At 46.7% G+C, this 27,200-nt stretch overlaps 1 long non-coding RNA gene across 1 annotated transcript in view; it reads left to right on the plus strand.

The window, feature by feature from the left end:
- LOC141108212 (uncharacterized) overlaps positions 1-27,200 on the plus strand; it is a 47,968-nt gene that overhangs the window by 16,756 nt on the left and 4,012 nt on the right. Inside the window, exon 3 of the long non-coding RNA XR_012236025.1 lies at positions 25,418-25,474. This is a non-coding gene — a long non-coding RNA (uncharacterized lncRNA). The remainder of the gene's footprint in view (positions 1-25,417; positions 25,475-27,200) is intronic.

A 27,200-nucleotide genomic window follows, 5' to 3' on the forward strand; every position in this document is an offset into this window, starting at 1 on the left:
AATACATTATTTATAGGGATCGACAAATATAGACCCCACTGGAGGGGCAGCTTATTAGTTAGGGAAATCTCAAAGCAAGAAATGGCTTGGATCCATAGACTCAAGACTTATGTTCCTTTTGGCCTTAACGTCGATACAGACGTGAACGCCTTCATCAATAACTCTTGATGAGGGGTCCACACTATTTTGAGTAGAATCTTTTTCCCTTGATCCCTACTAACATCATGTTTTTATTTATTCTTAACACTTTATCTCATGCCATTATTTTGAGTTTCCTCGTGATTGTGTGATTCTATGTAATTTTTTCTTGCAAATGTAATATTTTGGGAGGTAGATTGACACCATTTTGTGATGTTTGCATTTCTTTTTTGTTCTTTTTTTATTTTTGGGACCTGGTTGGGGTGATCTAGGACTGAGCCTCCAAGTTCTGGGCCTTTATCCGTCTGGATGTTCTTGTATGTATATACACATTTATTTATGTGTTATGTTTTTTTAAGTTGCTAATTTTTAATTTTTTAATTTGGGCCATTAGATAATTGTGAGCCTGCAATTCATAATCTGTCCACTGGGTGTTACTCACATTATCAAGAGAATTACCCCTGTATGCATTTAGGCTGCATTTCCGGCCTTTCGACTTACATTTCGATGGCCGTGAGCATTCTTAAATTTCCACCACTGCTGTTTGTGCATCTTTGTACAGACGCTTTGTAGGATCTCTAGTTTTTAGTGTCTTTTTATATAAATTCAGTGCGTGAGATTGAGATTGAGATCATGAGCTTTCCAAATTTTGTCACTGGACATTGGTTTCAGCTCTCAAACATCTTAATGTTATTAATGGTTTGACCACCAGGTGTCGCCCAGCTCAGCGGCTATGGGTGACACTGTTGTGAACATCTAACCTATTTCCACCCAAGATAGGCAATAAAAGGCAGTCCGAAAGTTTTTATTTTTTGATTTTTCATTTTATATATTTTTTCCTTGTGTCCCGGCCTGTGTGTTTTTATTTTCATTTATTTAATTATTCACAGTTTTGTGATTTTTGGGGCCCAGAGCAAGGCTTGGTTGGGTTGCCAGAGTATAAAGGGAGGTGACGCAGCACGCCCATGCCCCTGGACTATGTAATTCTATTACGAAACGTGTAGGGTGGAGCAACGCGCTTGCGTCACCTCATGTTGTTGATGATTTCAGAAGGACAGGCTTGTCTGAGTGTGTAGTGGCCGGGGCACCAGGCATATAGGCGTTTTTCCTACTTTACAAATGTAAGTGCGATACTGTGTTTTTTTATCTCAATAAATTTTGAAGGTTTTACACTATTGGAGCACTTTTATCTTTACATGCCATGCATATCCACCTATGAGCTGGGAATAAAATGAGGAGATTTGAGGTGTAATGGGTGCCGTTGGGTGTTTCTGGAGACCACACTATCACCACTAACGAATCAAGGTTATTGGCTGCATCTGATATGCCCTGGAGGGCATCCCTTATTACAGGCTTCCCTTGATCCTCTGTAGTGGGGGATCACGGACTTCCGGTAAGCAGTAACCCTCTACTTAATGGTGGTGGACTGTGCACAAGTTCTTCATATAACACCGAAGATTCCACACTTTATGGATGGACATTACAATAATTTTTTCATATTTAAAGTTCACAGGGGATACTGTTGTTCTAGGTATTTTGGACACATTATGTCATATGTTTTTATTTAGCTAATTGTTGATTGAACAATTACTATTGGCCAATTTTTGTTTTGGTGGCATGGTATTTTTGACATTCAAGATTTCTGTCCACATTATACATGGTTGCACATACATGGACATATGATCACATTTTTTTTTTAAATATTGGGTTATTGTGTGAGTGTGCACTTACTTTATGCAATATTTTCACATGTTTAGCGTGATTCTATGTTTTTCTATTTTGGATAGAAGTAACAGGTGCGTTAAAATTGGGCTTTAGGTGTTAGTGGCACCATAACCCTATAGACGGACTCTTGATGAAAGCAAGAATTGGTCTTGCTGAAAAAAATGTAAATGATATGCACCTCTCAAACAGAAAAACTGGTCCTTGTGTTAATTGTGCCCATGAAACCTATACCAAAAAAATTTCTTCCAGATAAAATCAACACCCACAAAGCTAGGAAGCGTAGACAGTCTTGCAGAGATTCCAGATCCAGAAAACATTTAATCGGCGACATCGGCATCAGGGGCTTGATAGCTGCTGCCAATCCAAGACTGATTCATTTAGATAAACATCAGCCGGTACCAGGAACCATGAATCAGACCTTTTAATACAATGGTAAAAATGGTACAAATAGTAAACGTAGTCAAAACATAGCCGGGATACGGTAGCCAAAGGGGTAGTCAGAACAAGCCAGTAAATCAGGAGGCCAGCAAAATCAGCATAGTCAGAGGCAGCAGACAGTATCAGGAACCAGAAGGGACGTCAGCCAGGCAAGTCTTCAACAGGAACACAGCAGAGAGTCTCCAGATATGTTTGACCAAGGTGAAGGCAAGGAATCAATGAACCAGGCAGTTGAAATAGCCAGAAGGGGCTGGCTGTAGGCTGGACTGATGAGCAGGAATTGATCACCAAGTGAGCCTCTGTGGAACGATGAGTTCTGGCAATTAACCGACAGCTGAACACTGAAAAGGGAGGGCTGAGAGCCCAGCCCTGACAGTACCCCCTCCTCAATGACCCCTCCCCCTCAGAGGGCCACCAGGTTTGAGGGGAAAATGTCTATGGAAATCACAGAGGAGGACAAGAGCATGTATGTCCGAGGATGAGACCCAAGAGCATTCCTCCAGACAGGGCCATCTTTAATATTGTTTGGACCCTGGGCAAACATTTTCTTGGGCACCCCCATTCTGGGATATACATTAAATAGCAGCTAGACTCAAAATCAGTTTACTGCAACAGTTCAGGCAGCGATTGCGATTGATTGCCAGAGCTTGCAGAATTTCGCTGTTCACTGACTGGTTGCTAGAAGCTAAAGCACATTATTTCTGCTTGATGGTTTGTTAGAGTTTAATGCACATCCTTACTGCTCACTGATTGGTTGCTAGAGGTTACTGCACATCATTACCTCTGCATCAAATTGTGAGTGTGGCTAAACTGCACTAACAGTGAGGCATTGTTATAAACCAGGATTTCAGGAGTGCACTATATACAAGACTGCAGGGTTCTGGAATGCACTACATAGAGTACAGGGTTGAAGAGTGCGCTATGTACAGAGTGCATGGTTGAGGAGTGCGCTTCGTACAGGCTTCTGGTTTGAGCTACATACAAAGTGCGTGGTTGAGGGGGTGAACTACGTACAGAGTGCGTGGTTGAGGGGTGAACTACGTACAGAGTACGTGGTTGAGGGATGAGCTGTGTGCAGACTGCAGGGTTTAGGGGTGAGCTACATAAAGAGTGCAGGGTTGAGGGGTGTGCTATTTACAGAGTGTAGGATTGAGGAGTGCGTTATTCACAGAGTGTAGGGTTAAGGGGTACATTATTTACAGAATGTAGGATTGAGGGGTGCGTAATTCACAGAGTGTAGGTTTGAGGGGTATGTTATTTACAGAGTGTAGTATTGAGGGGTGCGTTATTCACAGAGTGTAGGTTTGAGGGGTATGTTATTTACAGAGTGTAGGTGCGCTACATATGGAATGCGGGGTTGAGGGGTGCGCTATGTGCAAAGTGCAGGGTTGAGGGCTAAACTTTGTATAGCGTGCAGGATTGAGGGCTGTGTATATCCAAGTTCTCCATCTCCCTAAGTACTAAGCTCTCCCCCCCAGATTCCAGTTCAGAGCTCACCCCCCTGTCCCCCTTCCAGTGTAGAGCTTTTCTTCCTCCCCAAATCCTCTCCCAGTATCTAGAAAACCTCACAGAGAGATACAGAAGAGCAGCTAAACTCACAGAATGTCTGTGCAGGCTGCCGGTTTCACGAGGAGCTTCTCCTTGTGTACATTCCACGCCCCCCCTCCCTCCTCGGCTCTCATATAGAGATTGATGTGTAGAGCAGAGGGATCTGCACTGCCGCTGACAGAGAAGCTCTGTCACTTGTATATACAGAAGCAGCTCTTCTGTACATACAACTGACAGTAGTGAGAGGCCAACAAGTGGCGGAACTCCAGCGGGCAGCAGCCTGGGCTCAATTGGCAGCTTCTTTGGGCCCCCCAATAATGATGGGGCCCTAGGCAGCTGCCCTATTTGCCCTGCGCTAAAAACGGCCCTGCCTCCGTACTGTACCCTTTCCAATAAACCAGGTACGGAACCAGAACCTGCGGAAGTCAACGATCGATTGTATCTCATGCTCTTCATGGTACTCCACCTGAACTGGGCAAGGACGTGGTACCGAGGTGGTGAAGCGGTTGCACACCAAAGGTTTTAATAAAGGGACATGGAATACATTCGAAATACGCATGTTGGAAGGTCTAATGCATAAGCCACTGGGTTGATCCTATGGAGATTACGGAAAGGCCCAATTAAACCATGGTGCCAATTTCAGTGAGGGAACATGGAGTTGGAGGTTACGAGATGATAGTCAGACCCTCTCCCCAACCTGGTAGAAGGGAGCAGGTAGGCGCCTGCGGTCAGCATGGAGTCTGTACCTCTCACTGACATGTTGCGAGGGCTCTTGGACCTGCACCCAAGTGGAACAAAGATCACGAAGATGCTCCTCTAACATATAATCACACACATAGGTTGGACTTCATGGACTTCTGTCTTTTTTAAAACTCACCTACTATGTAAAACGCAGGAATCCTTTGAGGAACAAAAGAGTCAGGCAACATGGATGGTTGGAAACCACTGATCACCATAAATGGAGAATCGGGAAGTGGTATTGACGGCACTATTGTATGCAAACTTCGCCCAAGGCAAGAGGTCTAACCAGTTGTTATGGTGTTCAGAAATATAGAAATGTAGAAACTGCTCCAAGGCTTGGTTGGCTCGTTCTGCAGCCCCATTGGACTGCGGTTGATACGCGGAGGAGAAGGAAAGCCGAATTCCTAACTATGCAGAAAGGGCTCGCCAAAACCTGGAGACAAACTGACTACCCCTGTCCGAGATGATAACCTTGGGTAGCTCATGTAAGCGAAAGATCTCTCAAGCAAAAATGGATGCCAGTTCTTTGGATGTGAGCAACTTCTCCAGTGGAATACAATGAGACATTTTCAAGAACTGGTCAACCACCATAAAAATAACTGTGTTGCCCTGGGAGTTGGGTAACTCCACAATAAAATCCATAGACAGGTGGGTCCAAGGCCTCTCTCCATTGGAAATGGGTTGTAGGAGGCCCACTGGAAGGTGTCATGGGATTACAAGCGGCTACAAAGGCGGTCACATCAGCACGGAGACTGGGCCACCAGAATTGTTGAGAAATAGCCCAAATGAGTTGATTCTTCCTTGGGTGGCCAGTTGCCTTGGGAGAATGGTAAGTCTGGAGCAAAGCAGTGCGAAGATTCTCAGGAACAAAGCAGCGATCACCAGGTTTCTCTGGAGGAGAATGGATCTGAGCGGCAAGAATTCTGTCACTCAAAGGTGAAGTGAGACTAGTACGAACAATGGCCAGAATACGATCAGGAGGTAACACAGGAACAGGAACCGACTCCATCTTGGAAGCTGAGGAAACTGTTGCGACAATGCGTCAGCCCTTATATTCTTAGCACCGGGTAAGAATGAGACTATGTCATTGAAGCTTGACAGAAAAAGAGCCTAACTTGCGCCCTTCTGGGAAATATGTGTTTTGCCTCAGACAAGAATGTGAGATTCTTATGGTCAATCAAAATGAGGACCAGCACAGTGGTACCTTCGAGGAGATGCCTCCATTCTTTCAGAGCTAAAATGATAACTAACAATTCTCTGTCCCCAATCTCATAATTGCACTCTGCAGGAGACAATTTCTTAGAAAAGTAGCCACAAGGATGCTGTAGTATGGGTCTATATTCATATATAACTTTAGTTATTGAATTACAAGAAACTTAGTAATAGTTTTGAGGTGATTACTTATATATATTTCTATATATGTATAATGTATGTTTCTGAGCTCACAGACGGTCATTCACAGATTCATTCACAGATGGTCACATTGTCTTGGGATAGGTTTTGTTAGTACCAGATAAAACCAACTTTTTCGCGCCTTCCATCTAGCCTTCAAAAAGGTCAGACAATAGAGCAGGCCGGTGAACTTCGCTGAGGACGTAAGAGGTCCTAGATCTTGAACAGGCTGTCGGCTTCCAGAACTATCTGAATATTCAGAGGTTGAGGGGTTCCCTGGATTGAATGCTGAATTTATCCTGTATTGTAACATCTGTAATACATCTTTAATCGAAGCTAAGTAAATCTCTTTTATTACATTCTTTGTTTTGTGTGTTTTAATCATTGCATTTACTGACCACATATCTAAAAGGGTAAATATATAAATGAATCTATGAATAAATGTAACACAGAATTTAACCCCTTGTTACAGATGCATAGCACTCTCAGAGGTAGGACGTCGACACAGAAGGGCACCTACTCCTGTCTCGGATGCATCAACCTCAAGGATGAAAGGTAATGTAGGATCAGGATGTGCCAGCACAGGAGCTGAAACAAAGGCAGCCTTGAGAGACTCAAAGGCTTTAATGGAATCCGGAGACCAATTCTGTGGGTTACCTTCTTTCTGGTCATATCAGTCAGGGGTTTGATCAGAGAAGAGAAGTTCTGAATAAATTTCCGATAATAATTGGCAAAGCCACGAAAACGTTGTAGCGGACCTAGACCTACGGGTCGAGGCCACTGTAGAACTGCAGATAGTTTCTCTGGGTCCATCGAAAAACCGGCAGTAGAAATGACACAACCCAGACATGTAACCTGTTTAAGATGGAACTCACACTTCAACTTACAAAACAGGTTATTATCTCTCAGCATTGAGATAAACAACCACACATTGCTGCAACATACCTCAGAGGACATCAATGATGAATTCCTGAAAAACTGCAGGAGCGTTGCAAAGACCAAACAGCATTATGAGGTATTCGTAATGTCCTGTCCTGATATTAAATGCAGTTTTCCATTAGTCTCCCTCCTTGATCCTCATTAGATTGTATGCCCCTCTCAGATCAAGCTTCGTCAAAAACCATTGCTCCCTTGAGGCGGTCAAATAATTCCATAATCAACAAAATCAGATACGCATTCTTAATCGTGAAGCAATTGAGACCCCTATAAAATCGAAACAAGGTCTCGGTTCACCACTCTTCTTTTTCACAAAAAAGAAGCCAGCATCAGCAGATGAGGAGGATTTGCGGATGAACCCTTGAGAAAGTGCGTCCAACATACTCCTCCATGGCTTTATGCTCCGAGACAAAGGGTAAACCCAGCCACGGGGGGGGGGTGTAATGGCACCAGGTTGAAGATCAATTGCGCAATCATACGACTGGTGTGGAGGCAAACTACCGGCTTGACCTTTGTCAAAGACATCGCTAAATTCGCTGTACTCCTCTGGCAAGGAGGAGAGTGAAGAGGTGCACAAGACCTTAGCCAACTTCGGAAAACATGTTTTACTTCATTGTGGTGACCTGGAAAGAACCTCAGCACAAAGCCAAATCAAACAGTGTAACCAAGGATAACGAATAACCACTGGGAAATGAAGTGAGGAACGGACTTGGAATTGGATTATCTCATGGTAAAGAGCCCCTACGGCCATGGTCAACAGAGCAGTCTCATGGGAGTCATATGGGCAGGCTGTAGAGGTCTCCCATCAATAGCCTCAATGGCAAGTGGAGTGGCACAAAGTGGCAACTGATTTGAGTGCTCAGACACAAAAGCACTATCTATGAACAGGCCTGCAGCCCCAGAGTCAACTAGAGCCTGTGTCTCGATGGATGACTCAGACCAAGAAAGGGTAACCAGAACTTAAGGCTTATCCTTCAGGATAACTGAGGACGCAACAATGCCACCTAAGGTCTGTCCCCTACAAGAACTCTAGGTGCGGGTGTTTCCTGGACAGGTAGGACAAGACTCCAAAAAGTGACCTGCCTGGCCACAATAAAGGCACATTCTTTCTCTCCTCCTACAGGCCCTCTTCTCCACAGAGAGACGTGTGAATCCCAACTGCATGGGTTCTACTTCACTGGAGGGCTCTGTACCAGGAGGCATGGGAGGTGAGGGAGGCAAGGGTGGGACTGCAAAGCTTGGAGCCAAACGTACAGGAGGCTTCCGCAAGCGCTCCTTAAAGGAAGGTCTTTCTCTGAGTCTGGAGTCAATGAGAATGGCAAACATGACCAAACTTTCCAGACCTGTAGATATGTCTCTGGCTGCCATCTCATCTTTGATTCTATCCTAGAGACCATGAGAAAAAGCAGCCACGAGGGCCTCATTGTTCCAAGCGACCTCTGCTGCCAGAGTATGTAATTCAATAGCGTAATCGGCAACAGTTCTCGTACTCGGTTTGATGAGGCTCTTGGCAGCAGAAGTGGAGCGTGCGGGAAAGTCACATACCCTTTTAAAAGGAAGCCACAAACTCAGGGTAACTCAGGACAATGGGTTTTGCATCTCCCATAGAGTCAATGAGAAGGCTCTACCTAGGCCAAGGGTCTATCAGAAAGCAACAGAAATAATGAAGCCTACTTTGCTTCTGTCTGTGGGGAATGCCTGGGGCAGCATCTCAAAGTATATCCCAACCTGGTTGAGAAACCCTCTACATTGAACTGGATCGCCCCCAAATCACTGGGGAAGCAGAGCAGAAACAGACATATGTCTTATAGAGGTAATATTTGAGGCAGGTGCCTGTACAGAGACTGGAGCAGCAGCAGGGGTGGCCTGTCCCATATGTTGTACCTGAACAGCCACAGTGGGAGGATCCAGGTGAGCATTGCAAATCAGGAACGTCTGTAACGCTATGGCAAACTGATTCAGGCAGTGGTCCTGCTCATTCAATCTGGAAAAAATATTACCACTAGCTGGACCGTCTGTATCTTCTGAATTCATGGCCTTCGCCTACTATCAGAAACCATGAATCAGACGGAGACAGAAAATGCAGTTAAAATTACACCTTTTAATATAATGGTAAAACTGGTACAAATAGTAAACATAGTCAAAACATAGCCAAAACATAGCCAGGGTACGGTAGCCAAAAGCGGGTAGTCAGAACAAGCCAGTAAATCAGGAAGCCAGAGATCAACATAGTCGGAGGCAGCAGACAGGATCAAGAACCAGAAGGGACGTCAGCCAGGCAAGCCTTCAACAGGAATACAGCAGAGAGTCTCCTGATGTGGAATGATGAGTGCTGGCAATTAACTGGGAGCTGAGCACTGAGAAGGGCGGGCTGAGAGCCCAGCCCTGACAGCCAGTCAGCAGAGTCTGGACAGTTGCGCTCTTTTATCTGTGACAAAGCACTCCAACAGCACTGAATGCCCATTCAGAAAGCATGCTGGATGCAGGGCAACCCAACAGCTCAATTGCATACTGGGCAAATTCTGCCCAGTGGTCTATTCTCATGACCCAGTAACCCAGTGGATCATCAACTGGAAAGCTCTCCATGTCGGTTTTCACCCCTAGATAATCTCCCACCATATGATGCAGACGCTGCAGATGAAATGTGGAAGCTGAAATATCCTAAGGCGCCGAGGGATATGGGAAATGTTTTAAAATTTATCACTGAGGTGGCCCCCTTCCCCACTGCTCCTCTCTTGACCAACAGAAGCTTCAAAACTAGCTTTTCCATGAGACTGTAACCTAGCAGAGTCTGGAAAGGCATTACATAAACTCTTCTTCAAGATATTTCATCCTCTGCTCTCTCTGTGAGAACAGGATGAGTTCCAAGACTTTCCCCTTGTAACGGTGGTCAAGGAGCAGTGGCAGCTGGTGCTCAGAAATTTTGGGGGGCACAAAATTCTAAAAAATACTGCTTCTAAAAAAAAAATCAATTGCAGCCTCACTGTGCCATCAATTGCATCCACTGTGCCCATAAAATGCAGCCACTGTGCCCCATCAAATGCAGCCTCTGTGCCAAATAAATGCAGCCACTGTGCCCATCAAATGCAGCCACTGTGCCCATCATTTATATTGTAAAGCGCTTTTTATATTGTAAAGCGCTGTGTGAACTGTTGGCGCTATATAAATCTTGTATAATAATAATAATCATATGCAGCACCTGTGCCCATCATATGCAGCCAGTGCCCATCATATGCAGCCTGTTCCCATCATATGCCACCTCTGTGCCCATCATATGCAGCCTGTGCCCATCATATGCAGCCTCTGTGACCCCCCCCACTCGTCGTCTGATCGGGGTCAGGCGACAGCTCCTGTGTCCTCCATGGTTCTCTGTCCTCCCGTTTGTCTCTTCTTCCATTGCGTTAGGCGTCCAATCGGAGCGCCTGTGCCTTCAGCTAATCAGGTGACGCATATTAGATCCACGCCTCCTGATTGGCTGAGAGGCGGTTCAGTGTTAGCAAAGCAAATGTTTATTTGCTTTGCTAACACATCTGGGTGGACTGCGAGCACAATGCTTTGCACTCCAAGTCCACCTTTTTTGAAGCCTATAAGAGCCTATGGCTCTAATCAGGTGCTTCAAAATAACACCCCCGCCACTGTAATTCAGGCGCCTGGCGTCTGAAAAGGGGCTGGATGCCTTAATAGGGGGTTGCCACAGTGGCCATGGATAGATTCATGCATAGCATGAATCTATCCATTCTACACAGAAGGGGAGTGGCATGACAGAGGGGGCGGTGCCCGTGTGCCCTTAATGGACGTACTGCCACTGTCAAGGAGGGTTGCCAAGCAATAGTGATCCTTCTGCTTGATGCCACAAATTCTTGGGTCCTTTTGCAGGCTTTGAAGAATGAGGGAGCCCATGCACTGCAAGTTTGCGGAGGTATGAGAAGCAGGATCCCTGGGGTCGCTGAGGATTACAGTATCTGGAACTGCCTCCTCCCAGCCACTCCCAAGGGTTCTGGGGACAGAAAACCATAACTTAAGATTTGACGTATGTCTTCCTCTGTTTCAATGCCTCCAAAACTTCCAGAATCCTCCTCCTCTTGTGTGTTCTGTGGCGTCACAAGAATGGTGTCTGCATAAAGCAGGCCTTGAGAGAAAAGGAAGTCCTCCTCTTCCTCCTGCTTCTCTGCTGCGAGTGCCCTGTCCATAATACCATGAAGAGTCTGCTCCAGCTTGAACACAACAGGGATTGGTTCATGAGGATGAGGATGGTTTAGTAAGCCAGGCCACCACCTTCTCTGCATGCTGTGGCTGGATAGCATGGGCAACATCACTAAACAGACGAAAATGATGCCGTGCCTGAGGACAGACCACGTCCACCTTTGCCAGTGGACACAGACACTGCCGGCCCCCTCACAGTGCCATGGAAAAGTTTGCCTCCCAGACATGATGGGGGGGGGGGGGGGGGGGCTTATTACCGAAATGTAATAGGGATGCAGAAATGTATACTTGGATGTACTTTCATCAATGGAAAGTGATGTTTGGTGCACTTTAACTTGAGTATTCACTACACAGACACACTCTGGCACATTATAATATACTGAATACTAAATGTGCATTAACGCACTTCAATATACTGCAGTAAAAGTACACTAACACACTTCAATATACTGCAGTAAAAGTGCCCTGATGCACTACTATACTGCAAAAGAACCGCCCTGACACTCTACACTGACACACTTCAATATACTGCAGGTAATCTGCCCTGAAACACTAAACTGACACTACAGTTAAAATGAACGGTCACACTAAACTCACGTTGCCCCATCCATTTTTCATCTATCCTTTTTCTTGCAAACCTTCCATACTGTACAAGCCACATTTGTGGAGAATTGGTGATATAGTTGTTGCATGCACAGAATGACCACTCTTTGTCATAAATTCCTGCAACTGCTTCAGAGTTGCTGTAGGCCTCTTGGTAGCCTTTCTAACCAGTTTCCTCCTGACTCTTTCATCCAGTTGGGAGTAACGTCCTGATCCAGGGAGGGTTTGTGTTGTACCAAATACCTTACACTTCTTAACCACTTAAGGACCAAGCCTCTTTCTGAGATTTGGTGTTTACAAGTTAAAAACATTTTTTTTGCTAGAAAATTACTTAGAACCCCCAAACATTTTATATATTTTTTTCTAACACCCTAGAGAATAAAATGGCGGTCTCTGCAATCATTTCTGTCACACCGTTTTTGCGCAGCGATCAGTGCTATAAAAATGCACTGATTACTGTGTAAATGAAGGGGTTAATACTAGGGGGCGATCAAGGGGTTAACTGTGTTCCATAGTGTGTGTGTTCTAACTGTGGGGGGAGGGGACTGACTATAGGAGATGGCAAATCATGGTTGCTAGCTAGTAGGAAATCACAATCTGCCTCTCCTTTCCTCACAGAACAGTGATTTGTCTGTTTACACACACACGTCCCTGTTCTGGCTCTCATGCCCGCGATCGCAACCGCTGGCCATGAGCATCGGCACTCTCGAAGTGCAGCGGGCGAGCACGCCTCCAGCGGCAAGCGCGCCCCTGCTATCCCGCTTAAAGAAGCCAACGTACAGCTGTAATGGCTCGCAGGATCGTTCCGACCTGCTGCATTATAATGACAGCGGCTGGTCAGCAATCTGTTAAATGTAATTGTAATGCCTTATATTATCTTCAGTCTATCAGCCTCCACTTTCTCTGGGTTCAGAAGCTGATCTTCCCTGCAAAGAGCCCTTAAAGTCATGTAAACGTTGGATTTTTTATTTTAAAACAAATGTGTCACTTACCTGCTCTGTGTAATGGTTTTGCACAGAGCAGCCCTGGTTCTCCTGTTCTGGGTTCCACCACCAGCGCTTCTGGCTCGTTCTGCCTTCAGAGTGCCCCTATAGCAAGCCACAAAGTATAGTATAGAGAGCCCCTATAGCAAGGTAAAAAAACGTATGCCTTTAGATCACTCACTTCCTTCTTCTGCCCAGGACTACATATCCCTTGAAACATTGCTCCTCACACATTCAAGTTCTCAGGCACTTACTAACATGAATGTATGGTGTACTGAGCTGTATGTGTGCTGCACTAACAACAGAATTGGGAAGCGCAAATCCAGGAGGTGGCAAGGAATCAATTGGAGATGGAATCCATGTGAAATTTAAAACCGTTTATTGCTGAAAAATTATGTAACCAGTACACAGTACAAATGGGAAAAATCATCACATTGGCCAAACCCACTGTGATAGTGCCAGCAATGAAGCCAAAGGTGGTGGAGAAAATAGGATTTTTTCGTCATACTTACCCGTAAAATCCTTTTCTTTGAGTACATCATGGGACACAGGGTTAGGCTATTATTCATTACCTACTGGGTTATACTTCATCTCCTTGTGAATGAACACTGGTAGACCAAAGGTCTTTGGACACGAAGTGATCCCCTATATAACCCCTCCCATACAGGAAGTACTTCAGTTTTGTAGCAATTACTGAATCCTCAAAAAGAGGGGAGGGACCTCTGTGTCCCATGATCTACTCAAAGAAAAGGATTTTACAGGTAAGTATGACGAAAAAATCCTATTTTCTTTTTCATACATCATGGGACACAGAGTCAGGCTAATATTCATTACCTACTGGGACATCCCAAAGCAATAGCCTTGAGGGGAGGGAGACACCCTGCCAAACAATAGGCATCAGACCTTATATGGCAGCCCGCAGTGCACTGCGGCCGAAAGCCGAATCCTCGGCTGCTTGAACATCCACTTGATAAAATTTGTGAACCTATGCACTGAAGACCAGGTAGCACCCTTACAAATCTCAGTCACAGATACCTGATGGCAAAAGCCCAGGAGGTTCCTACACCCCTGGTAGAATGAGCTCTCACCCTAAAGGGAGGAGCTTTATGTTTCAGACCATAGGCCTGAATGACCTATTGACGGACCCAAATGGCAATGGGAGCCTTGGAAGCTGCCTGCCCCTTCTTGGGTCCTTTTGGTAAAACAAAAAAGGAGTCTGATCCTCAGATCTCTGCAGATCTAGACAAATAAACCTTGACTGCCCAGACAACGTCCAAGGAATGTAATCGTCTCTCTTCCGCCGAGAGAAAAGAGAAGGCAAAATAATGTCCTGATTTAAATGAAAGGCTGACACCACTTTTTGGCAAAAAGGATGGAACAGGTCATAACACGACCCTGTCGTGGTAAAGGATCAAGGATGGTTCCCTGCACGAAAGGGCTGCTAACTCCGACACCCCTCTAGCCGAGGTGATGGCCATCAGGAAGGCTAGCTTGCGTGACAGCAAGTCTAATGGAATTTCCTTGATAGGTTCAAATGGTTGTTTCTGTAACACAGACAGCACCAAATTCAAGTCCCAAGTACACATAGGTGACCTAACGGGGGAAAGCAAACAAGTTGCCCCCTGCATAAAGGTTGGAACCAGCGAATGGGAGACTAAAGGCCTTTGGAAGAATACTGACAGGGCCTAAATCTGACCTCTGATTGTACTCAAAGCCAATCAGATTTCCACAGTTGACTGTAAAAAAGGGGGAATTCTCCCAATCACGTATTCCCGAGGATGCCATTATCTGGCTCCACACCAAGTGATAAGTCTTTCAGACCTTATGATAGATCTTCCTAGTGAAAGCTTTTCCAAAATTCACTACGGTAGACACCACTGGTCCCGAGATGCCACGGTCCTTTAACACCCTGGCTTCAATAGCTATGCTGTCAAATTTAGAGACTGTGAATTGGGGTGGAATATAGGACTTTGAGACAGTAGATTGGGCGACGTAAAAGTGCCCATGGCCCATCTATTGTCAGTCTCACAATGACTGGGAACCAGGGCCTTCTGGGTCAGGCTGGTGCCACCAGAATGACTGGAACCCCCTCTCTCCGAATCCTGCACAATAAATGTGGAAGGAGAGGGATCGGAGGGAAAGCATAAATCAGGGAGTACTGGCTCCATGGAACTACCAGAGCATCTGCTCCAAATGCCAGAGGATCTTTTGTTCGGGACACAAACTGCTATAGCTTGTTGATGAACCTGGATGCCAATAGGTCGACCTCTGGACATCCCCAACACTGGCAAATTTCCTGGAACGCCCCTGGGTGTAGGGACCATTCCCCGAGCAGACCTGCTGGCGGCTGAGTTAGTCTGCCTTGCAGTTCTCTATTCCCGTGATATGTACTGCCGATAGAATCGGCACATGTGCCTCTGCCCAGGCTATGTGGTTCAACTCCTTTAGAGCTGACCGACTCCAGGTACCGCCTTGGTGGTTTATTTATTTATTTGTTTATTTATTTATTTAAAGCTCCACCGTCCAGGACTGTAGGGCCAGACGTACTGACCGTAATTCCAGGATGTTGATGGGCAGGATCTGTTCTGTCCTTGACCATTTCCCCTGAGCTGTGAGCCCCTCTAGGGTGGCTCCCCAGTCTGAGAGACTGGCATCTGTAGTCAGTACTCTCCAAGTTACCGGGAGGAAGGATTTTCCCTTTCCCAGGTTCTGATCCTGCAACCACCAGTTTAGGCTTAAGCATGCCCGAGGAGATTAGAACATTGGATAATCCATGGCTTGTCCTCTTCTGTTCCAATCCAACAAGATGTCTTGTTGTAAAGGCCTGGAATGGAACTGGGCATAGGGCACTGCCTCAAAGGAGGACACCATCCTCCCTAGAAAACTCATACAGAGCCGAATGGAGGGTTGTGTGGTGCACATACTGACGCACCTGATCCTTCAGGGCACCGATCCTTACGGGTGGCAAGAATACCATTGCTTGGACCGTATCTAGGATAAGACCTAAATACTTTAGACTTTGAGCTTGTCTCAAGGTTGACTTTTCGGTATTTATGATCCAGCCTAAGCTTTCCAAATACCGCACTGTGCATGTTATGCTCTGTTCTAGAGCCTGTAGTGAGTGATCTCTGAGCAGGAGGTTGCCCAGATACCTGAATACCAAGATCCCTTGGGCCCTTAAAAGATTCAGTACTGGTGCTAGGACCTTTGTGAACACCCGAGGAGCTGTTGCAAGCCCAAAGGGTAGAGCCACAAACTGAAAATGACATTCCTCCACTGCAAATCGCAGGAACCTCTGATGAGGCTGAAAGATAGGTACGTGTAAATACGCGTCTTTTATATTGATGGAGGCTAGAAAGTCTCCCATCTGGAGTGAGGCTACTACTGAGCGTACAGACTCCATCGGAAAGGACTGGATCAGTAGATACTGGTTCAGGGATCTTAGGTCCAAAATGGGCCTTGTGTCCCTGTTTGGTTTTTGAACCGTAAACAGGTTCGTGTAAAACCCTGTGCTTTTTTCGGATACAGGAACCTCTACAATCACTCCTTGATGCACTAAATGATGTAGTGCCTGAAGCAATAAGTCTCTTTTTGGAGGATCCGAGGGAACGCTGGAACTTAGAAACCTCTGAGGCTGGAACTTAGAAACCTCTGCGGCTACTCCAGCTTGTAACCACGAGATATAGTTGAGGTGACCCACTCGTCCTGAACTATTGTTCTCCAAATATCGGCAAAGTGCAGCAGCCTTCCCCCCACCCGATAGAGTGGGGGCGTCCCCTCAAAAGGAGGGCTTGGTGCTGGGTTTAGAAGAGTTTTGGACCCAGGGCTTTTTCTAGCCCTGGCCTTGTGGCTTGCCCTTGTCAGGGCTGGGCTGAGCCCTTCCTTCTCTGAGCTGGCCACTCAGCTGTCGGCTAATTTCCAGCTCCTATCTCTCCACAGGTACCCAGCTGTTGATGATATCCTGCTCATCAGTCCTGCCTACTTAAGCCGTCCTGCCCAGAGGATCTCTGCATTCGCCTTAGTCAACATCACAGAGATGCTCTCCTGCTTTACTGTTAAATGACTTGCTTGGCTGACATCCCTTCTGGCTTCAGATCCTACTTGCTGTTTTACTCGCTCATCTCCAGCTCCCTGATGTTTGGCTTGTCTGATTATCCGTTGTGGTTTCTGAACTCTGGCTATGTTTTGACTACGTTTGTTCTATTTACTTTTATTATTAAACAAGTGTGATTTAACTGTACTTCTGTCTTGGTCTGATTTCATGGTTTCTGACAGCCCCTGGCTCTAGCACCCTGTTGGAGGCGAAACTGCCTTGGCGCTGAGACACTTGAGGAAGCAGTCCCTGAAGCTTTAAATTTAGGATGCCTGGTGCTTTTCTTCACAGGAAGTAGAGAACTCTTCCCTCTGGAAATCTTTTGGATATATTTGTCCAAATAAACGTTCCCCATGACAGGGGAAACCTGCCAATAACTTTTTTTCAAGGAAGCTCAGCTGACCAGTTCTTAAGCCACAAAGGTCTGCACATATGTGCAGACAAGAGAGCCAAACAAGAAACCTGCTGTATTGAATCCTTTAAAGGTGTCAACAGCAAAACACAGTGCTCGAGGAATATCTGTCTTATTTTCAGTCAGCTCATCCTCCCGGTTAGGCCTGTCAGGCCATCTGACCTGATCCCTTGCGGACTGGCAGATATCAATTGCTGCAACAGCTGGCTGAATACCTGAACTGGCCAAAGAAAAGGAAGCTTTTAATAATGACTACAATTTCTTGTCAACAGGGTCTTTCAAGCCCTGTGCGTTATCTACCGGACAAGTTAAGTTCTTGTTTAAAGGAAGAGACTTCTGCATCTACGGCTGGCATGCTCCACTTCTCAATGAACTTTTCATCCGTGGGATATAAAAGGGAAAACCTCTTGGGCGGAACAAAAATCCTGTCAGGATGTTCCCAAACAGCATACACTGCCTGTTACAACAGAGGGTGTAAGGGAAAAGTCTGTGTGGCCTGAAGAGGCCTTAGGGACCCCAACAAGGACCAGGGGGGCTCAGTAACCTCTGCAAGAGGCAACTTAAAGGCAGAATAAACCATTTCGGTAAGAGTCAGGATCAAAAGCCTCTGCGACTCAGAGGCAGACATCAACTGGATATCTTCTTGGTCAGATTGCTTGGAAGCAGACTCATCCGCCAGGCCCTCCACAGAATCCTGAGCTTTTAGCTCTTCCCCATCCTCAACCCATTCCTGCTCCAAACTAGGAGGCTTCAGGGAGGGGGGATCTGTCATGCTTCTTGCCACCCTGTGGGATAGAGGCAATCATGCCAGCAATCCTGTGCTCTAACCCGGCTAGGACAATTCATCCTTGGTGATAAAGGGTGAAGCAGCAGTGTTTACTGTAGGCACAATACCAGATAGGCGCAGCGGCTCAGAGTGCCCGGAAGCCTCTGGTCTTTCAGGGGATACAACACTAGTGATATGACTAGGTTCATCAGGAACTACTGATGACATAGGTGTGCCCTTCCCTGTAGTGTTAGTCCCACTCCTCTTTTTTGAAGACATTTACTAGCCATAAAAAGAGAGTAGCTGGGTGTAGTATTAACACACCTTTAAAGGGGAGACCCTTTAATAGGGCTCACCAAGCCCCTATGCAACAATCCTGCTAAGCACCTTTACCCTGCCAAGCAACATCTGGTGACTCACGTGACTCGGGTAAGGAGAACTGAAATGCTGCAAATGCCTGGTTCAGAGCTGGTTCCACAGCTGCATTCTAGAAGCACCACATTTGGCATACACAACTTAAATAAGCTGGCTGTGCGCCGGAACATTCTATGCATGCGTGCGCATGGACGTGCACGGTCCCAGAGAATGGGCGTGGCTGTATTCGCGTATGATGCAAATCTTCGTGCTCCCACATAAAGGCTATGACGCATGTGCGGCAAAGCCGCGTGCGCCATGGCCGCCAAACAAACTGCTGAGCACAGTGGCGCTTTTGCGAATGCACATGCGCCATGGCTAACCAAGGTGACATGGCGCACCGTCATGCGCCATCATACAGGTAAAAAACAGCCAGACACAAGCAAAAAGGTACACTTTGCAAACACCCACAGCTAGCCCAAAACTCCCCTGTATGGTCACCGCACACAGGTGTCCAGCCTCTAGCTAGCTTTATTGATTGCTACAATCACTGGGACACCCCACAATAAGTAATTAAAGGGGTTTCACTTACCCATCCAGGCGCAGGGCAGCTTAGTAAACTAAGAGCCCAATGTCCACCCATTACAGAGGGTTCGTGTCACTTGAGGACCTTCAAGGACTGGGTACCCTTTTCATGTTTAGGGTCCACTCCCTTGGGCCTGAACAGCACCCTGCAGGAATGCCTTAGCGCTGTGGTGTCTATGATTCCACTTCGCAGGGTCCAGCGCCCGGAGGTCGCATTACAGGCAAAACCTTGCAGGATCTTGAGTCTTCTTTGCGAGGTTCAGGTACCATTTATCTAAGCATATAGAGCCTGTGTCAAATGGATCCGATCGGTCAGTCCCTTGATTGTTTTAAGAACCGTTTGTGGGACTAGAGACCTGGAGCTCAGAGAGCCATCCACCTTGCAGACACTGGTAAAAAACTGGAGTACTTCCTGTATAGGAGGGGTTATATAGGGGATCACTTCCTCTCTAAAGACCTTTGGTCTACCAGTGTCTATTCACCTGGAGATGAAGTATAACCCAGTAGGTAATGAATATTAGCCTAACTCTGTGTCCCATGATGTATGAAAAAGAAATGGCTGTCCCGCTTCCGTGAGGGCTGTGGACAGAGGGGGCTGCAGACCAATAATGAGAAGCCTGAAAAAACTTTCCAACAGCTGGGAGCGGTGACCGTACCCAAAGCCGGGCTACATCAGGGAGAGGAAAGGCTGGTCACAGATCCAGGAAGCACGATCACTATGTGACCGGAGCTTGAGCGGTATACGATTACATGTTTCAGGGTTTAACGCATGTTATCTGAGGAAGGGGTTAAACCCCGAAACATGTAATCGTATACCGCTCAACCCATGGCACCTGCTGTGATACTCATCACATCCCCTGCTCTGATGCGTTTGATCCATAAGGCTTTGCCGACATTTTCCTGTCGGAGCGTGTGCCATCTTCCACTCTGATCACATAGTGATCGTGCTTCCTGGATCTGTGCCCAGCCTTTCCCCTCCCTGATGTAGCCAAGCTTTGGTTATGGTCACTGCTCCCATCTGTTGGAAAGTTTTTTCAGTCATTGGCTGTAGTCGCAGCAAGTCATCGTCCAACTCTTAAAGGGGCCACGGGGACCCAGAGGATCCAGAGGCCAGAGCCTATAAGTTCCTCAGGTGAGGAGGGGCCGGGGATCATAATGTGGGGTCGCCCAGTTTTGAATGACGCTTTGGGTCCATAGAGGAAGGGATCGCAGAGGAATCTCCATACTCCATACTCTGACCTGCACAATAAGGATGGTGAGGAAGAGGCTGCCCTCATACGGTGTGCCAAGAATTTAGGATTCTGTGAGGCCTATGCTAATAGAGCTCCTGATCCATCTCCTCCCTGCACTTATGCTCGGGCTCAGAATGAAGTTCATTCTGCCACAAAGGGACTTGCTCATACCATACTGCTGCTTTATGGTCTTACTGATAATCTGCTACACAGTTCTAGTGAAAGAGTTGTCCTGACCTGTGAATAGTTAATTTGGAGTATCCTACTAAATCCCTTCTCCAATCCAAATTATCCAAATAAAATACAAAAACCAAATCCCCTAGACTGGTCATTGGAGACTACGAGCGTAAGAGTGTGTGCACCTGGCAAACTGATGCGCACACACACAGGGCCGATCCTAGACGGGGTGCACGGGGTGCATTGCACCCAGGCGCCAGAGAGGTGGGGGCGCTGAAGCGCCAGAGTGCTCCCTTCCCTCCTCCTCTTGATTGTGTCCGGCGGCGGCGCTCTCCGCCGGTGTTAAAAGAAGAAAGGCGCCACCGCCGCTGTGTGTGCTGCTCAAGCCCCTCCCTCCTCCTGTCAGAGAAAGAGAGACATCGGAGGAAGAGCGGCTGGTCTCTGTATGGAGAGAGACCAGCCTCACAGTGATGTCGCGCGGGGGGGAGCGGAGGAGCGGTCCGTGCCTGACACATTCTCCTCTGTGTCTCCCACTCCTGCCTGCTTTAAACTGCTCTGCTCTCCACCCGGGCGGCGCGGCTGGCTGCACACTGTTCTCTCCTCTTCAGCTGATGCCCGGGTGTATATATGTACCCTAATGGAGGGGGGCTGTACTAATGGAGGGGGGCTGTACTAATGGGGGGGCTGTACTAATAATGGGAGGGGGCTGTACTAATAATGGGAGGGGGCTGTACTAATGGAGAGGGGGTCTGTACTAATGGGGTCTGTACTAATGGAGGGGGGGTCTGTACTAATGGGGGGGTTCTGTACTAATGGAGGGGGGTCTGTACTAATGGAGGGGGGGTCTGTACTAATGAAGAGGGGGTCTGTACTAATGGAGAGGGGGGTCTGTACTAATGGGGGGGTCTGTACTAATGGAGGGGGGTCTGTACTAATTGAGAGGGGGGTCTGTCCTGGGGGTCTGTACTAATGGAGGGGGATCTGTCCTGGGGGGTCTGTACTAATGGAGGGGGGTCTGTACTAATGGAGGGGGGTCTGTATTAATGGAGAGGGGGTCTGTACTAATGGAGGGGATCTATACTAATGGAGGGGGGTCTGTACTAATGGAGGGGGGCTGTACTAATGGAGGGGGGCTGTACTAATGGAGGGGGGCTGTACTAATAATGGGAGGGGGCTGTACTAATGGGGGGGTCTGTACTAATGGGGTCTGTACTAATGGAGAGGGGGGGTCTGTACTAATGGGGGGGTTCTGTACTAATGGAGGGGGGTCTGTCCTGGGGGGTCTGTACTAATGAAGAGGGGGTCTGTACTAATGGAGAGGGGGGTCTGTACTAATGGGGGGGTCTGTCCTGGGAGGTCTGTACTAATGGGGGGGTCTGTACTAATGGAGGGGTGGTCTGTACTAATAGAGAGGGGGTCTGTCCTGGGGGTCTGTACTAATGGAGGGGGATCTGTCCTGGGGGGTCTGTACTAATGGAGGGGGGTCTGTACTAATGGAGAGGGGGTCTGTACTAATGGAGGGGGGGTCAGTACTAATGGAGGGGGGTCAGTACTAATGGAGGGGGGTCTGTACTAATGGAGGGGGGTTCTGTACTAATGGAGGGGGGTCTGTACTAATGGAGGGGGGTCTGTACTAATGCAGAGGGGGTCTGTACTAATGGGGTCTGTACTAATGGAGGGGGGGTCTGTACTAATGGAGAGGGGGTCTGTACTAATGGAGAGGGGGTCTGTACTAATACGGGGGTCTCTACTAATGGAGGGGGTTCTGTCCTGGGGGGTCTGTACTAATGGGGGGGTCTGTACTAATGGAGGTGGGGTCTGTACTAATGGGGGGGTCTGTCCTGGGGAGGTCTGTACTAATGGAGGGGTGGTTTGTCCTGTGGGGGGTCTGTACTAATGGAGAGGGAGATCTGTCCTGGGAGGGTCTGTACTAATGGAGGGGGGGTTACCTGGAGGGGTCTGTACTGAGTAAGGTCTGTACTGAGGGAGGGGTTTATACTTAGTGCGGGTTCTGCACTGACGGAGGGGGGTCTATATGTAGTGGAGGGGGGTCTGTATTGAGGGGCAACTATAGTTGGTGGAAGGGGGGTGACCCTAACCCTAGTGAAGCCAATGCAGCTGCGGGCTCTCCTTTCCCCCCTCCCTCTCCTTTCCCCCTCCCTCTCCTTTACCCCTCCCTCTCCTTTCCCCCCTCCCTCTCCTTTCCCCCCTCCCTCTCCTGCTGCGTGCTGCTGTACTAGTGAGCGGTGCTTGCCAGCACAGCTGCCTACTATGTTTCTTCCCCCGCCTTCATGTCAACCAGGGAGGAAACAGAATTGAAAAAGGAGCAGAGAAGAGGATTGTGGGACATATAGTCACGAGAACTGGCAGCCCCACTGTAACACGGAAACTGCAGCCCACACAGCATGCTCAGCTGAATGGGAAAGAGAGAGAGCCAGGAGCCTGGGAAAGTTTTTAGGGAAGTACACCCAGGACTCCAGAGGGAGAGGACAGTGCTGAGAAAACACCATCAGAGAGAGAACCCTGCTGCCCTGCGCCGCCAGAGGGAAAGCCACACAGCCTAGCGCCATCCCTGGCATTGAAAGGAATGGAGTCATTGCAGGAATACAGCGGAGTCACCATGGGCAATTCAGAGTGAGCTGACTCCTGATCAGAGGAACCGTTGCTGTATCGCTGGGTCAGGTGAGAGGGCCGATCGGCCAATATGTACTATGTCTGCAGTCTCTGACCATCTCCTGTAGTATGTCTGCAGTCTCTGAGCATCTCCTGTAGTATGTCTGCAGTCTCTGAGCATCTCCTGTACTATGTCTGTAGTCTCTGAGCATCTCCTGTACTATGTCTGTAGTCTCTGAGCATCTCCTGTACTATGTCTGCAGTCTCTGAGCATCTCCTGTACTATGTCTGCAGTCTCTGATCATCTCCTGTACTATGTCTGCAGTCTCTGATCGTCTCCTGTACTATGTCTGCAGTCTCTGACCGTCTCCTGTACTATGTCTGCAGTCTCTGACCGTCTCCTGTACTATGTCTGCAGTCTCTGACCATCTCCTGTACTATGTCTGCAGTCTCTGACCATCTCCTGTGCTATGTCTGCAGTCTCTGATCATCTCCTGTATTATGTCTGCAGTCTCTGATCATCTCCTGTATTATGTCTGCAGTCTCTGACCATCTCCTGTACTATGTCTGCAGTCTCTGATTATCTCCTGCACTATGTCTGCAGTCTGTGACCATCTCCTGTATTATGTCTGCAGTCTCTGATCATCTCCTGTACTATGTCTGCAGTCTGTGACCATCTCCTGTACTATGTCTGCAGTCTCTGATCATCTCCTGTACTATGTCTGCAGTCTCTGATCATCTCCTGTATCATGTCTGCAGTCTCTGATCATCTCCTGTATCATGTCTGCAGTCTCTGATCATCTCCTGTATTATGTCTGCAGTCTCTGATCATCTCTTGTATTAGGTCTGCAGTCTCTGATCATCTCCTGTACTATGTCTGCAGTCTCTGATCATCTCCTGTACTATGTCTGCAGCCTCTGATCATCTCCTGTACTATGTCTGCAGCCTCTGATCATCTCCTGTACTATGTCTGGGGGTTCTAACAGACTCTCTAACAGAAGCCCTCTTTGTGTGCATCAGAGAGACTCCCCTCCAGGTCTCATTAGTGTACGCTCTTCCTGTATTTTTTTTTATTGTTAAAAGATCATGGGAGGATCCTAGGGTAACAAAGACTTCTTAGGGGAGCATCTCTGTGTTTGAGTCATTGCCATAGAAACATTTGTAAAGGGGAGGAGTTGGTAAGATGACCACGCCCATGTGGGGGCGCCAGAAATATTTCTGCACCCAGGCGCCGGTGACCCTAGGATCGGCCCTACACACACACAAAACACACACGCACGTACGCACGCACACACCCACACACACACCCCTGGCAAACTGGCTGCTGATTAATCACAAAAATTCAAGCAGCTCCTGCGGTGGTAGCGCTACATAGGTATTTTGTCACTGGGACTTGTGTTTGCTGTTGTAAATAAACCTCACTACGATACGGCACTGGGTTACTTTAACTGACAATTGCGCGGTTGTGCGACGCTGTAGCCAAATAAAATGGATTGTCCTTTCTTTCCCACAAATAGAGCTTTCTTTTGGTGGTATTTGATCATGGTTTTCATTTTTTGCGTTATAAACAAAAAAAAAAAATCTCACACTTTTGGAAAAAAATTTTTTTTTATAGTTTCTGCTATTAAACATACCCAATAAAAAAATATATATTAAAAAAATCAAATGTCTTCATACATTTAGGCCAATATGTATTCTGCTACATGTTTTGGTACAAAAAATTCCCAATAAGCATATATTGATTGGTTTTCGCAAAAGTTATAGCGTCTACAAACTATGGGATATTTTTATGGAATTTTTATTTTTATTTTTTTACTAGTAATAGCGGTGATCAGCGACTCATAGAAGGACTGCAACATTGCGGCGGACAAATCAGACACTTTTTTGGGGACCAGTGACACCAATACAGTGATCAGTGCTAAAAAAATATGCACTGTCACTGTACTAATGACACTGGTAAGTAAGGGGTTAACATCAGGGGCAATCAAAGGGTTAAATGTGTCCCTAGGGAGTGCTTGCTAACTGTGTGGGGGGTGCTTTAACTGTGGGAAGACAGAAATCTGTGTTCCTGCTAAGCAGAAACACAGGATTTCTATCTTTTCTTGTCAAAGAACGGTGATCTGCCTTGTTTACATAGGCAGGCCACCACTCTGTTTCTCTCTGGAACGTTCAACAGGAGCGTGTCGCCGGCGGCACGCATGCGCTCCTCAGACCCGGAAGTGCAGAATCACTTAACTGTACGTGATTCTGCGCACAGGAACCACCAACCTGCAGTAAATGTATGTGGGCAGTTGGCAAGCAGTTAAAGATATATACATATGGTCTGGTCCCAGTTTCTTGGCGTAGCTACATATATCTGGTAATCCCAGCTGGTGATTCCTGACAGTGTTTTTCTTTCACTTATCCCAGCAGTTCTGTGTTGTACTTGGAATGTTAATTTTGAAACTTATATTATTGTTTATTTTTGATCTTTTTCAGAAATTACACTCCCTTTAGTACTCCTGAAGAAGCAGGAAATCAGCAAAACATGTTGAGGTTGGCAGACTATTTACTAATTTCTAATGGGTGGACTTTGTTAGTCTTTTAGGATGTTTTAATAATGAGATTTGTAATAAAGAATTTTTATTTCTAAAATTATACCTGTTTGTAATATCCTTGATGGTACAAAGAAAATCCATATGCCTCTAGAATTTTTATCCTCTGTGTTAGTTAGTGTCGGTATATGTGTCAGTTAGTGTCCATGTCACTTTGTGGCAGTGCAAGTCGCAGTTAGTGTTAGTGTGTTACAGTATTAGTAAGAAAAAAAAAAAAGGTTTTATATTTAGTGCCAGTGTGTTTAGGTAGGACAAACAAAAAAAAACCCCAACAAAATACATACAGTATGTGCCCAGGTTCCGGCTATATGTAATAAATTCAGGGACACTTACAGCGGAACTGTGGATTAAACCTTTTCCCCCTAGTGACCAGTACTTGGAAAATTATATCACCTCCTGTTAGCAGAGCAAGAATTAATCTCCTGGACAGCAGCGGATCTTGGGACCTGGCGGTCAGAGCTGAAGTGGAAGGGGGTACCTGTCAAAATTGGGTACCTGCACCTCAAAAGTGCCAATTCTTCAAGAGGAACGGGGGACGAGTCCTTAAAGCAAAACTTCCCCTTTAGGGTGGAGCTCCGCTTTAAGCCGGTCACAGATGGTGTGATTTTTCATTCCTGCAATAATGGGTTGCGGGAAAGAAAATTGCTCAATTCCCCCATGAACACAGTCAGTTAATCCCTCCTGTGGAACTATTGTGTTCTCTCAGGAGAGGGCGGGGAGCTGTCTCTGCCGAGAAACACAAAGTGATTAACAGCTACAGCGCGGGCTTACTTTGCCGGGAGGGCGTACATGGATGTCCTCCAGTGATCGCACTTCCTGCGTGCCCCCTGCAGCATCCTCTGTGATCCCCAAGTCCTTCTGACTCAGTTGATCACAAATCGGGGTAAAGGGCCATCACAGCAGCCCTTTTACCACGGGATCAGCTTACAGCAAATGACAGCTGATCACGGATGTCAACAGAAGCCGGTTATCGGCTTTTCTTTCCTCACGCTGACAACATGAGGAGAGAAAAAGAAAGCTGATAACTGGCTTGTGTTAAAGGGACATCACCACTTATTATCAGTGTCCTGGTTATCAGTGAAGTCTCAACAGTGCCCATCAGTGCTGCCAAGCAGTGCCTCGTCATCAGTGTCACCCATCAATGCCACCTTTTAGAGCACATTAGTGCTGCCTCATCAGTGCCCACCAGTGCCGCCTCATCAGTTCCCAACAGTGCCACATCATTAATGCCCATCAGTGCAGCCTAATCAGGGTACATCAGTGAAGGAGAAAAATTACCCGTTTGCAAAATTTATAACTATGAAAAAGTTTTTTTTTTTTTTAATTTTCTGTCTTTTTTCGTTTGTTTAGAGAAAAATAAAAAACCCAGTGGTGATTATTATAGTACAATTCATTGAGGCCCCAACTTGGAATGTTTATATAAAAGAACATCTGGGTAGCAGTGACCATAAACATGATTTCATTTAATATTAGCTATAAGTAACATATAAGCTCATACTAGAAATATATAAACACTTACCTTTTATGAGAGCAAATTTTCCAAGGATGAGGGCTGCTCCCTGTGAGGGAATATTGGCATCAATGAACACAGAACAGAAAAGGGAATTCTTCAAAAAGACTGTATGTGAACTCACTGCAAAGTAGATTCTCATGGGCAATAAGTTTAA

Source organism: Aquarana catesbeiana, linkage group LG09 (genome assembly GCF_042186555.1).
Source record: "Aquarana catesbeiana isolate 2022-GZ linkage group LG09, ASM4218655v1, whole genome shotgun sequence".
Taxonomy (NCBI): Eukaryota; Metazoa; Chordata; class Amphibia; order Anura; family Ranidae; genus Aquarana; species Aquarana catesbeiana.